Source organism: Strongylocentrotus purpuratus, unplaced genomic scaffold, assembly GCF_000002235.5.
Source record: "Strongylocentrotus purpuratus isolate Spur 01 unplaced genomic scaffold, Spur_5.0 spur5_scaffold_9, whole genome shotgun sequence".
NCBI lineage: Eukaryota > Metazoa > Echinodermata > Echinoidea > Camarodonta > Strongylocentrotidae > Strongylocentrotus > Strongylocentrotus purpuratus.
This window is the reverse complement of record NW_022145615.1, coordinates 12,291,672-12,306,400: the sequence shown is the minus strand read 5'-3', so window position 1 is coordinate 12,306,400 and position 14,729 is coordinate 12,291,672.

Genomic DNA, 14,729 nt, shown 5'->3' with positions numbered 1-14,729 from the left:
CCTATAGTGAGCGCTTCGCGTGTAATACAGGCCCCCTTAAAAAAAAGATCCTATAGTTACGTGCCTGCATTTAAATATATAGCTACGCTGCTGACTAAGTCGACGAAATAAATCGTATCTATGTCGTCGAGACCATGCGCGCATACGCAAATACTATAGATAGTTCATTGGAAAAATAATATTTAGCCTTCGACCCCGGGTTTATAGCGTTAAATTTGTAGGCATCGGGGCATTTGTCGGTAATTGGTTGCTAGTTTTGTCGGTAATCGGTGGCCTCTACAGCCCCCCCCCCCCCCCCACTGAAAAAGGTCTAGCGACGCCCCCCTGCTCAGGACATGGCACGTAAAGAAGAAGACAAGATAATGAAAAGTATATTGAAAACTTAGACAAGTTCTCAGGCTTTTGGAAAAAGGTTGAATTTAAAAACTTTTTCAGCATGTTAAAAACTGTAGGATTGACACGGTTCATTTTCCTGTTATTCTGGGGTAACGCATGAAAATACGAACATTTGTCGATTGTTCTCACAAGCTCTAATGTTTGTATTAGATAGTGCATTGGGAATTTCAGTCATGTCATTTATGAATGATTCTTCTCATCATTGTTTCAGATTAAATTTCTAAAGAACTCCAATGATGACTACAGCTTAAAACAGAGACCATTGTTTTCATTTGATTTACGACTATGTTGTAAACTTTGCAAAGAAAGGCGAATGTTACAAGTAAACTTGCCATCACATTATATATATATATTAGAATAGGAATCTTTAATAATGTTAAATCTGATGTCACCGAAGCCACAGACTCGGCAGAGACATTTTTTAGCCTTTGCAATAAATTTCAAAAGGGAGGACAGTGATTTTAGCTATGCAAACATTATTATCTCATTTCCTTTTGCATTGTATCCAGTTCCCCGGGAGCTTCCAAAGATGTGATATTTATATATATATAATGATAATAATCATAATACTAAATATAGTCCTGCGGCGGTTGACGAGAAATATACGAAAGAATAATAAAACAAGTAAGCGATACAAAATATACGAATTTTCGGTTTTAAGTCTTTGTCAAATAATGACAAATTTATTCAAAACTAGCGTTCTTCAAAAGCTGAAAAGGGGGCTCAACAGTTCCTAAATGTTTAGTCTGCTAGAAAAATGACGAAGCAAAGAAAAATACCAGAAAAAGCGAAGACGAAAGGGGAAAGTATTGTGAGGGAGGGGAAGAGGGAGGAAAGAAAAGTAGGAGATGAAGCAGAAGACTGTGAATACGGGAGAGATTTTTGTTTAAATTAAAAAAGAGGGAGAAGAGAAAGGTATGTACCTTTTTCAGTTTTCACACGAAAGGCTATCCACGTATAGAAGCTCGGGCTGCCTTCCTTATGACGTCTGATAAGCTGAATGAAATATCAAATCGACAACGAAGTTCAAGCGAACACACATTAAGAAACAAAGCAATATAAAAGAGGAGTGGTAGATTTATCTTATAACGTAATTCTTCTTTGAATAAACATTTATTATGTAACAAAGTCTTAAGGGGCTTTCACACCGGGCCTTGCGTAGAGTTGCGTAGAGTTGCGTAGTGTTGCGTACCGACTACGCCGATCGTACGCAACCCTACGTCGGCCTACGTAACTGTACGCGGAGGGACGCAAATGGATACGCGAGATGGACGCAAACAATTAAACTTGTTTAATTTTTTCGCGTACCTTCGGCGTAGGCACTATATGCAGGAAGTACGCAGAAAGTACGCAAGTCTACGCAACACTACGCTACTGTACGTCATCCATACGCAACACTACGCTACCGTACGCCATCCATACGCTACTGTACGCCATGCCTACGCAATAGTACGCTACTCTACACCAGTCCGACCACAGCACACAAGACGATGCTGATGGTGAATGTTCATATGGGTTTATATGAACTGTGAATCAATCAGTGTTTCAGGGTGATGAAAGGCTGTTATTGTTGCTGTGATTTTTAATTCATGATAACATGTATCTTGTGATTATGTCCATGTGTAATAATATGTCAAAGTCTTGTTAAATTACACACTTTAATTTTTAGAGTGTCAGCAGGAGTTTATCGTCAGTTTTTAGGCTGTTTTTATCATTATGGTTATCATTACTTCAGAATTCGGTTAAAGTGTTAGCAGGAGTTTAAAAGTCAGTTTTTTTTTCCGACAGTCATTATTACTGAATTATAACTTAATTCATGATCAAGTGATACGGTAGTTATATTCATGTCTAATAACATGTAAACGTCTTTTAAATGTCACAATTTTCAAACTGATTTTATTAAAGTATTCATTACCTCATGATAAAGTTATAGTTGTGTAACAAAATGCAAAAGTTTTTGTAAATCCAGAGTGTCAGCAGGAGTGTACTTGATACACTTCTTGTTATTCAAAACTGTACATTAGTGCATTAAAGTTGTAGTATTTATAAGAATACCAGTCATGTTAATTTCTTCCACATCTGGGTGAAATTTTCTTTGATCGATTTCTTTTTCTGTTTACAAATAATCTCGCCCTTTGGTTTTGAAATCATCATCAATGTTAAATACTTGAATGTTTAACTCTGACAAAATTTGATAGAAATGTAGAGGGCATTACAGTATTTTCTTTTATATACCTGGATGTAAACTTGGCAAGTATTTATAATTATTTTTGAAGGAAAATTATATTTTATTTACATGTGTGTGCATTCTCACATTTATTCTTTTCATGAAGAAAAAGTGTTTCTTTGACTTTATTTTGTATTCTTAATATTACAAGGTATTTCTGACTGACATGTTTTGTTTTGTTATAGTTTATTCAATTTGTGATTTTTACATCTCAGGCTGTTGAAAAAAAGATAAGATTCACAAACGGATGCCTCATGCGAAATGTTATTATGTTTTGTGCCACTGGCGTACCTATGGGGGGGGGGGGGCAGGGGGGGCAGAATTCCCCCCCTCCTGACAGGCTCCAGGGGAAAAAAAGAAAAAGGGGAAAGAAAAAAAAGAAAGGAAAGGAAAGAAAAAGAAAAAAAGAAAAGGGAAGAAAAAAAGGAAAAAAAGAGAAAAAAGGAAAAAAAAGAAAAAGGAAAGAAAAAAGGAAGAAGAAGAGAAAAGGAAGAAAAAGGGAAAAGAAAAGGAAAGGAAAAGAATGGGGAATTTTTTTTAAAAAAGACCATGGCCGTACGCACCAGGGGGGGGGGGCAGTTGACCCCAGATATTTTGAAAACGTACAGTTTTTTTCCTGAAAATGTAGTGTAGGCCTATACCAAATCCTTCAATTCTACTTTTGAAAATGCAAAAGTACCCTCATGACCAGTTCGGTCGCTCGAACTCCCTTCACTCCTTTTGCTTTTGAGATTCTTCGAAAACTTTTAACGCATCTTTCCCCCTCCCCCACCAGAAAAATATTCCGCATACGGCCCTGAAAATTAAGACAAATGAAAATAGGAAAATATAAGTGATATAACAAATTCGAAACTCTTCGCTTGCGCGAACTGCTTGCTAGCCTATTTTGTATTAAATGTTTTCACTGGCTCGTCCCCCTGAAAAAAGAAAAGGATTAGCATTGCCTAGAATACAATTGTGCCTGCCCCGACGGGCCCCGACCTGCAACCATGGCAACAATAACACACAGTGTATGTACCAAATGTTACTAAAAGAGAGTAATTCATTTTTCTCGCTCGCTACACTTGCTCGCGAATAAAATGAATAGATATTGCTTTGGAAACAATTGTGCCCACCCTTGACCTGCAACAATATCATTAAAAATGGAAGAGTTTTTTCGCCCTCTCGCCAAAAAGGAATTGAATCGCGTTAAACGCGATTGCGTCCATCCTGACCTGCACCAATAAAAACAAGTTTATTTATTAATTTCTTTAAAAGAGAATTTTGTTTTTTGCTTGCTCGCTATGCTCGCTCGCCAAAATGGAATTGACACCGCTAACGTGCCCGCCCCAACCTGCAACAACCAGTTAATAATTATGTACCAAACGTTATTCAAAGAAGTTTTGGTGTGCTCGTGCTCGCCAAAACGGAATTAACATCACCTTAGACATGATTGTGTAAGCCCTGCCCTGCAACAAGAAAATATGAAATTTATGAACCAATTATCATTACAAAAATTTTGCTCGCTCGCTACGCTCGCTCGCCAAAATAGAAATAACACCGCTTTTAATAATCACGTCCCTGACATGGAACAATGAACCCAGGTTTATGTACCATATTTTCCCTATAAAAGAGAAGTGATTTTTTTCGCTCGCTCGCTACGCTCGCTCGCCAAATTAGAAATAACACCGCTTTTAATAATCACGTCCCTGACATGGAACAATGAACCCAAGTTTTATGTACCATATTTTCCCTATAAAAAAGAAGTGATTTTTTTCGGTCGCTCGCTACGCTCGCTAGCTCGTGGAATTATGTGCCCACCACTAACCTGCTACAATATCATTAAAAAGAGAAATGTAGAGGGTTGCCTGCCCGCCAAAATGGGATTGACATTGTCTTAAACACGATTGTGCCCGACCCCGACCTGCAACAATGAAACGAATTTTATATAGCAATTCATTGAGAGAAAGATGTATTTTGGCTCGCTAGCTAAAATGGGTATAAAATCACCCTAAACACAATATTGTTCCCGCGCCCTGCATGGGACAATTGAACCAAGTTTAAGTGGCAATTATTAAAAAAGAAGTGATTTTTTTTCTTGCTCGCTACGCTCTTTTGCAAAAAAATGAAATTAACGTCGCTAACAAGTGAATGTTCCCATCCCCAACTTGCAACAATACCAGTTTATATACCAAACGTTACTTAAAGATTTTTTTTTGCTCGCTCGCTCGCCAGAAGTGAAAATTAGCATCGCCTTTTTTGTTTGTTTCGGTCGCTTGCCCCCCCCCCCCCTGACGGAGTACCCCAGGTATTTGTGTGGGTTTATTTGCTTGTGTGTACGTTTGTGGTACTGTTTTCATGTTTGTAATATAATTTTGTTTGATTGTGGTCCTGTTTTTATGTTCGTAATATAATTTTGTTTGATTGAAATGAGGGCCGAGGGCCCAACCAACTGTAATTCCAATAGCAGTGATGTGTTGTGAACAGCAGGCAGCAGCGGATTGAGGGGCAGAACACTAGTTTATAAAGCGCCAATGGCGACACTAGCGGCTCCTACGAGCGTCTGTCGCATTTTTACACGGCGCTTTCGCACACAGTAAGCAACCGTACGCAACCCTAAGCAACCCTAAGCCAGGCCTACGTAAGCATACGTAACTCTACGCCAATAGGCTAGTTCACGGTTGCAGTCCGAGCATGAGCAGATAAAGGTAATTGCAGAACAAATTTTGAAATACACGGAGACAAAATATTGGATACGTGCTCATGAAATTTATGTAATCATTATTCATTCATGCACATTCAGTGCACTCCATGATACACAGGTGGAAGTATTCTTTGAAAAGGGGATCAAGGGCTATTTATATATAGCACCTCCATCGCTGTTGGAGTAATTATTTCACAATGTACAAAGTGGGACCTCTTCATGTTTTGAAGATCTGTGGATATTCGGGGTCATTGCAGTAATGTGCTAACCGTGAACTGGTCTATTGCATACGCCGTAGGCACGCGGTGCCTACGCACAGGGTACGTAACCATACGCCACCGTACGCCAGCCTACGCATCACCTACGCAGGGACTACGCCGAAGCATCATTTTGTTCATGAATACGCAGCCTAACTTCGGCGTAGTCGGTACTCAACACTACGCAACTCTACGCAGATCCGGTGTGAAAAGGGCTTTAGTGGCATAGCTGAGGCCAAAATGAACTAACTGAAGAGTAGAGATTTTGTTTGAAGCACAAGCGTAGCAAAATTGGGGGTGGGGGTGCAGGAGCAATGTCCTCACCCTAATCGGACTGTCTTCTTTGTTTTCTTCTTCTTCTATGTATGTGTTTTGTCGATAGGTGTGAGACTTAATCGGTATAAACGAGGGCCGAGCATGTTATATGCCATGAAAGTAAACAATTCAACAAAATTAATTTTCACTCGAAGATAATGCAATATCTTTTGATTGCTTAGGTTGCGTTGTGCTTTAACTGAACATCAGTTTCTTTAGTCTTCTTTAATTTTCAACAGGTTTTTGCCTATTTTGGAGAAGAAATACATACCATGTTACACGTTTGTCCATCCTCTCGTAGATACTCAAGCAGGGAGCAATGATCAACACCCTTCATCTTAAAGTTGGTAGCATCAACCGCCTCGATTATGTCATGGTTTCTATTTTATAGAACGACAAACAAAAATCATAAACTGAACTAAAACATAAATAAACATACACAAATGAATTGTACAAAAAGAAAACCGAGCGAGTGATCCTACGACAACGAAATGACGCAAAACGCTGTTTCTCAAAAGCTACATTTGCTTGACAGATATGTTAACCTCCTGATCGCACGATTTTAATTAGAATCAGATAGCAATAAGTTGAAAATATGGCCTTAGGGTATTTCGTTGTTTTTTTTTGGGGGGGGGGCAGCTAGAAACTATATTCATATTATGATATAAGAACAAAATAACATGAACAATTATTAGGCTTAATTGCAAATAATGATAATCATAATCTAAAATAAATAACTATAGATTAGACAGTCGTATTCTCGTATGTCTCTTGTCAAAATAATGTGATATTCCTTTTGTTACCAAAGTAGTGGAGGTGTCATGGTAAAGTGGTTATTTTGTTAGTCTTGGGTTGATGGCTCGAATCCCAGCCCGGCACTAACTTCTTTTGGCAACATTTGCCACTCTCCACCAATACACCAGTTTACGGTTACATCAGTGCGCATGCGTAGACAGGCTGAACTCAGGTCATTGTATTGTATTTGTATTGTATTTATTTTTCCGTCATTTAAAAAATACATCAACATAATTATATATATATATATTTACAATCATAAAGACACACTTATAAAAAAAAAAGAAAGACGGAGGGATGGCCCTACTCAGCGTTGTTAGCATAACAATGCTGGTTTACAGAGGGGTCCCTATAGAAATAGAAAACATGAAAATAGTTATTACAAAAGTAAGGAAAACTTACAGCAAAATAAGAACTTACAATAATAATTACAAATTCGAGAAAAACAAGAAACATGAGAGAAATATTTACGATATTTATACAAGAGAGAAAGCTAGACAAGTAAATTATTTATTTTTTTTTAAAAAATAAAAAAAGATACAGCTACAAGAAGTCTGGAATAGTATTGTTTAAATACTTTTTGAATGTTTGAACAGTTTGAAGTAATTTAGTGGTAGGAGGAAGAGTATTATATTGAATTGAGCTTCTGTATTGGGTAGTTCTGCGACAATATTCAGTTCTAGGTTTAGGGAGAACAAAGTTACCGGAATTGCGGAGGGAATAAATATGAGAAGGGGGTTGAAACATTTCATTCATACTGGGAGATAACATATTATGGACTGATTTATAGACAAATACATTAAGATTTTTCTTACGCCTGGATTCGAGAGATGACCATTTTAAAAGTGAATGAATTTGTGCGTTAGAAATGTGTTCATATGGATTAACTTTCATTATTATTCTGCCCGCGCGATTTTGGAGAGTTTGCAGTTTCTTAATATATTTTTTATCACATGAATCGATTAAAATGTCTGCATAGTCAAAAAGGGGTAAAATAATTGCTTTATATATCAAGTTCAAATTCGTCTCATTAATAAAATAACGTAGTCTAGCCAAATATTTTACTAGGTTTCCAACCCTCTTACATAATTTATCTATATGGACATCCCACTTAAGTTTGCTGTCGATAATGAACCCGAGATATTTTACACTGTCAGTCTGTTGTATTGCAATATTATTTATATATACATTCAATTTATTACATTTACTTAACATATGTCTAGAGCCTATGAGTAAGGATACAGTCTTATCAAAATTCAGTGTTAACTTATTATTGCACATCCATTTATAAATATATGACAAGTCATGATTTAGTTTATTTTGAACACTTTCCACATTAAAATCTGAAAAATAAAGAACAGTATCGTCAGCGTAAAGTTGAATGGAACAATAATGTGTATATTGAGTTAAATCGTTAACGAAAATAATGAAAAGCAAAGGCCCCAAAATGGAACCCTGCGGTACACCAAAAGAAATGGGTAAATGAGATGAAAGAGTTGAACCAAAATAAGTGGAAATAAACCTGTTATGTAAATAATCATTAAACCATGGCAAACATTCTTCAGCTATACCAATATTACGTAACTTTTCGAGGAGCAAGCCAGGATCAACGCAATCGAAAGCTTTTTTTAGATCAATAAATACTGCTCCTGTATATTTTCCCTGATCAACAGCGTTCATCCATCTATCTGTAATTTTAACCAAAGACGTTATTGTTGAGTGTTTACTCCTAAAGCCAAATTGTTCTGCTGATAAAAGTTTGTTTTCTTCTAAAAAAGAAACTAACTGCCGCTGAACAAATCTTTCCAGCAATTTTGATACCGTAGGTAGTATTGAGATAGGACGAAAGTTATTTGGGGAATTTTTGTTGCCAGACTTATGAATGGGAATGACTTTTGACCTCTTCCATTGATTTGGAAACTTATACTCGAGGAATGATCTATTAATTATGTGAGTAAGATATGGAACAATAATAGGAGCACACATTTTCAAAATTTTGGAAGAAATCCCATCTAAGCCCACAGAAGTATTATCTTTCAATTTCATTAGTTCTTTTCGAACATCATTTTCAGTGACTAAATGAAACGTAAACTTAGCATCATTCTTAACACGAACTTCATCATCATTTATTGTCATTTATTGTCATTTATTGTCATTTATTGTCATTTATTGTCATTGGCTTTGAAACAAAGCCAATGACCTGAGGTAAGTGGTATGCGTAAATTAAAGGTAAAGACCAGTATTGGTAACGCCCCAATTTCAAAAAATGTAATGGAAGCTCTCATTACCAATCATGTGAAAGAATATGTTTTGACTAATACATGATGATTAAAAATTTGCCGGGAAACCGCCTACTAATTCATATATTTGGTAAATTTGTTTCTCTCATGGTCCTGTGAGAGATATAGGGTAGTCCCATATACATCTTTCTGTGTATAGTGCTTGTAACTTTACGAAGAATGGGCCAAATTTCATATCATTTTGATGATTCCAGAACCTTGCAGATGCTAGATGCTAGATGATCAACCTTTTCTGATCGATTCCACAACGTTTCTTTCACAATTCAATCGCATGACCATAACTGGTCTCTACCTTTAAGATTGCGCCCATGCAAATGATGATGTGCGCGCACAACGCAGCGCGTAGGCAGTGATATCATCATAATTTGCATGGGCGCAATCTTAATTTACGCATAAATACATGACCTCTAGGTCATTGGCTTTGTTTAAAATGGCGCACACAACCGTTGGTGTATTAAGGTGTAAATGGGTACCTACCAATGCTCATGGAGTAATGAAATGTGCAGGGTCTGCAAGAGGAGCAGTATGTGGCTACCATGGGTAAATAAGACCCAATTATTATTATTTTCATTATTACTGTCTTGTTTTATTGAATTACCGTTTCAAAGTTAGTCTCCTACTGTCATTTTCATACAAACGACGTTTTCGATAGCCATCGTTTTCACTCCTAAAAATAACCAAAATGAAAATATATTTTAGGCTATATATTACTGGAAAGTTCGCAAGCGAGCACAGAAGCCAAGCACCAAATTTTTGTCTAATTTTTTAAAAAAAAATGGCCTTAAACGTATGCGAAATGAATTTGAGACCATTTGGAGCATTTTTAAAAATTTGCGCACGCGCACTGACGCGCGGACGTACACGTAAGTGCGCGTTTATTGACCTGAAATTGACCGGACGGATATTGACCTTGATCATGATAAATATGAATGAGAAATGATTTTCCGTTATGAAGATATGATCATGAGTTGATTTTCAGAAAATTTCACAAAATGGCGCCTAGATGACGTCATCAGTCAAGGTCAAGGTTAAAAACCTTCCTGTGCTTTGTCCATATGCCTATTTTAATGTCGAGGCATTTGATTGAGCCATTTTCAAGTTATCTAGTTTACGGCTATCAAAATGGCGAACGAATAACACAGTGAACTATCAACTCTCCCGATCTTTTGGAAATATCTATTGGAATTATCTGTATATTGCGGGATTTTGATCATCCCAAGTCACCATTATGAAAGAAGCTGGAAGAACGACGCTACCACGGAAGGTTAAAGAAGACGGAAAGGGGAATTTGAAGCCAAAACCACATGATGTCAACTCTCCATCTTCCAAGGCTTCCCCGCAAGGAAAAGCTCAACGGACTGGTACAACCCAACCCGCCAACACTCCAGGGCCCAGTACTCGTCCAAAGACCGCCTCTGCAGCAGCAGGCCCATCGACAGTGGGTATATACACCCATCAGTTACCAGCCACCTGATGACAATCCCAGCGTTCTTCATGACAAAGAGGATGACGTAACTACAGCAGCAGGAATTGCATGATACTTCAAAGAGGCAACAAAGAACTTTGAACGTATGATATAGAAAGTAGTGGAATCTCTCGTCGAAAACATCATGCTGGTCGAGACAAAGCTAGGATCGGCAAAAGAATTTGAAAGTCAGAGAGTGACGGAGGTTGAGGAGAAGAATAGACAGCTGGATAAGAGAATAAGTAAGCTTGAAAAGGAGGTTCAAGCGTTGCGACTGGAAACAACGGAGCAAACCTCAGCAATCAACAAGAGCGAGCGATTCGCTAGACGGAACAACGTACGAATCGTTGGAATCCCGGAGTATACCACCGGCAAAGAGTACTGCGTAGCTCTCGTAGAAAACATCACGCAGGTCAAGTTCGGGCTCGACATCAAGGTTGAAAGAGCGCATCGAGACGGGAAGTCACCACAAGGTCGCCCGAGGCACATCTTGCTCAAAACCCTCTCGTATCGTCAGAAAATTGATCTGATAGTAGGAGACCAGCCTGTAGGTCCCGTGACCAATCTCTGGAAACAAAGGTTTGAAAGTGTTTTTGTGTTCCCTGATGAATACCAAACAATTTTGACTTGGGCTGCCCCCTTGAAAATCCCGGGCATTTTCGTGAGGGGTCAACAGGGATAAAAATTCAAATAGTTCCAATCGTGTCAATATGCATATCAAATTACTCGTCTGGTCATGAGGATTCAAAGAATGTATAGTTTGCTATACCTCCGACCTTAAATGAGGGCGCTATGGTCAAAAACGTTGAAAGGTCAACACACTTTTGACTGGTGGTCAAATTCACCAACACAGTGAACCTTATAAAATCACATATCAAATTACTCGACTGGTCATAAGGATTCCAAAAAATGTATAGGTTATTAAACCTTCGACCTTAAATGAGGGCGTAATGGTCAAAAAGGTCAATGCACTTTAGAATTTCACCAACACAGTTAGCATCGTCCGATTCACGAAATGAACGAGGGGACAGATGGGTTCAGTGGTGTGAGGGAGAGAACATGGTCATCACTAATACTTGGTTCAAAGAACACCCTAGACGAGTATACACTTGGAAGAGTCCTGGCGACATCGTCAGAAACCAGATAGACTATATTGCCATAAATAGTCGATTTAAAAGAGCAGTGTAACAATCAAAAACATATCCAGGGGCTGACTGCGGGAGTGATCATGTGCCGGTGATATGTACACTTCAGTGCAAATTAAAGAAACTCAAGAGACCAAAAGTTGTGAAAATATTGGATTTTAAACAGTTGAGTAAACCGGACATACGTCAAGATCATAGATGAAGGTGAAGAAAACACGTGTGAGACGATGAGAAATATTCTGGTAGAAACAGCGGAAGAGTATGTGCCGAAAAGAGAGAGAAAAAGAAGGAATAAATGGATGACAGAGGAGATTGTTTTAATGATGAAAGATAGACAGAAAATTGGAAATAGACAATGCAAGAAATATAGGGACCTAGACAAACAAATTAAGCAAAAGTGTAATGAGGCAAAAGAGAGCTGGCTAAACGAACAATGTGTAGAAATTGAAAATCAATTCGATAAGAATAGTAATGTTTACCAAAGAATAAATGAAATTTCGGGTAAAAAGTCTGGTTGTTCAAACCCTGGCTGTATCAAAGGAAAAGATGGGTCAATCTTGTTTGAAAGGAAGGACAAAATGAGAAGGTGGACGCAATACATTGGCGAACTTTTTGAAGATAGTAGGGAAGCAATGCCAAGTTTTGCAGATGAAGTCAAAGGGGATAAAATTCTTAAATCTGAAGTCCGTTGGGCAATGTCAAAGATGAAGGAGAACAAAGCAGCTGGACCAGATGGTGTGGTCACTGAAATGTTTGAAGCATTAGAGGAATATGGTGTTGATAGATTAACAGAAATGATTAACAAAATATATGATGACGGAACATTTCCAGATGAATTGGGCAGATCCATTTTCATTACTCTCCCAAAGAAACCGGGAGCCGTGGATTGTGAGCAATATAGGACAATCAGCCTTATTTGCCATATCACTTGAGAGCAAGAAGTAGAATAACTCCCATGGTCGGAAGGGAACAATTTGGTTTTGGAAAGGATGCGGGCACAAGAAATGCAATATTTGTGGTTAGAAATATAACGGAGAGAGCAGTCGAAATGCAAAAGGATGTGTACATGTGTTTTATTGATTATTCAAAGGCTTTTGATAAAGTAAAACATTCAGAACTTTTTGAAGAGATGAAAAAGCTTGATATATATAGGAAAGATCTAAGACTGCTACAAAGTCTATACTGGAATCAGTTTGCATGCGTCACGGTAGAAGGAGAGTGTAGTGAATATATTAACATCAGACGGGGAGTCAGACAAGGTTGTGTTATGTCGCCTGACCTGTTCAATATGTATAGTGAAATCATTCTAAGAGAACTGGAAGATGAAAAGGGGATACAAGTGGGTGGCCATTCAATCACAAATATTAGATATGCTGATGACACTGTTTTATTTTCTGAATCAGAGAAAGCTCTCTAGAGACTCCTGAATGTAGTCGTAAAAGAAAGTGAGAGAATGGGACTAGAGATCAACTATACCAAGACAAAGTGCCTGGTGGTCTCTAAGAAGAGCAGTCCAAAATGTAACTTGAAACTGAAAGAACAGATTATTAAACAACTCTCCTCATTTAACTGCCTCGGCAGCATGATTACCGAGGATGCCAGATGTGAGACAGAGATCAAGAGAAGGATAGCTCTCGCTAAATCTGCATTTTCAAAGCTAGGCAAAATTCTGACAAATCGAACAATGAGTATGCGGACCAGAATAAGAATATTGAATTGTTACATCTACCCAGTACTTATGTATGGTAGTGAAACGTGGACTTTAGCCTCTGATACCAAAAAGCGTTTGGAAAGTTGCGAAATGTGGTTTTTAAGAAGAATGATGAAAATCCCCTGGACTGATAAAGTCAGTAATGAGGAAGTTCTTACACGAGCTGGAGTGCAAAGGAAAATGATACGTGAGATGTTGATTAGGCAGTTGAAGTTCATGGGTCACATTACACGTAAAGAAGGCCTAGAGAATCTTGCTTTGACAGGGAAAATTGTGGGAAGAAGGAGGAGTAGGGGAACAAGGAGGATACTTTGGATGGACAGTCTGCAGAAATTGTTGGAGGAGAGAGGAGTGAAAGAACTGGGAGTGGTACTAATACAGAAGGCTAGGAACCGAGGGTTGTGGAACAGCATGATCGCCAAAGTCAAACGATATGGCACTTCGAGAGAGAGAGAGGTCATAAGCATGTTATAGGAGTATTCATGGATCTGAGCAAGGCATTTGACACTCTTGACCATACAATACTTATACGTAAATTGGAATACTATGGATTGAGGGGTGTTGCTATACAATGGTTTAAAAATTATTTAACAAATAGAAAACAATATGTATGTTATGATTCAAATGAATCAGAATTATTATCTGTAACGTGTGGAGTGCCACAAGGGTCAATCCTCGGCCCTTTGTTATTTCTGATATATGTAAATGATATTTATAATTCATCAAATGCACGACAATATAATATTTTATAAATGTAATGCTTCCTGGGAGAAATTTCAATAGTTTAAACATATGTGTGGCTTACACCCAGTAAATAAGATCGATTGATCGATCTGTAATTGAAAAACAAGTCAGAAAAAATCTTGGAACCAGCGGGATTTGAACCTGCCATCTACTGCTTGCCGGGCAGCGACTCTACCACCAGGCCACTACTGGTCCATGGCACAGTCACGATGAGCTAGAAACAAATACCCAAGCTCTTCTGATTCATTCTGACTTATTAATATTCATTAGTCCGCCATAGGACAATAACTGTTATAAATGTAATGCTTCCTGGGAAAAATTTCAATAGTTTAAACATATTTGTGGCTTCGATTGATCGATCTGTAATTGAAAAACAAGTCAGAAAAAATCTTGGAACCAGCGGGATTTGAACCTGCCATCTACTGCTTGCCGGGCAGCGACTCTACCACCAGGCCATCACTGGTCCATGGCACAGTCACGATGAACTAGAAACAAATACCCAAGCTCTCTAGTTCATCGTGACTGTGCCATATGATGGACCAGTGATGGCCTGGTGGTAGAGTCGCTGCCCGGCAAGCAGTAGATGGCAGGTTCAAATCCCGCTGGTTCCAAGATTTTTTCTGACTTGTTTTTCAATTACAGATCGATCAATCGATCTTATTTACTGGGTGTAAGCCACAAATATGTTTAA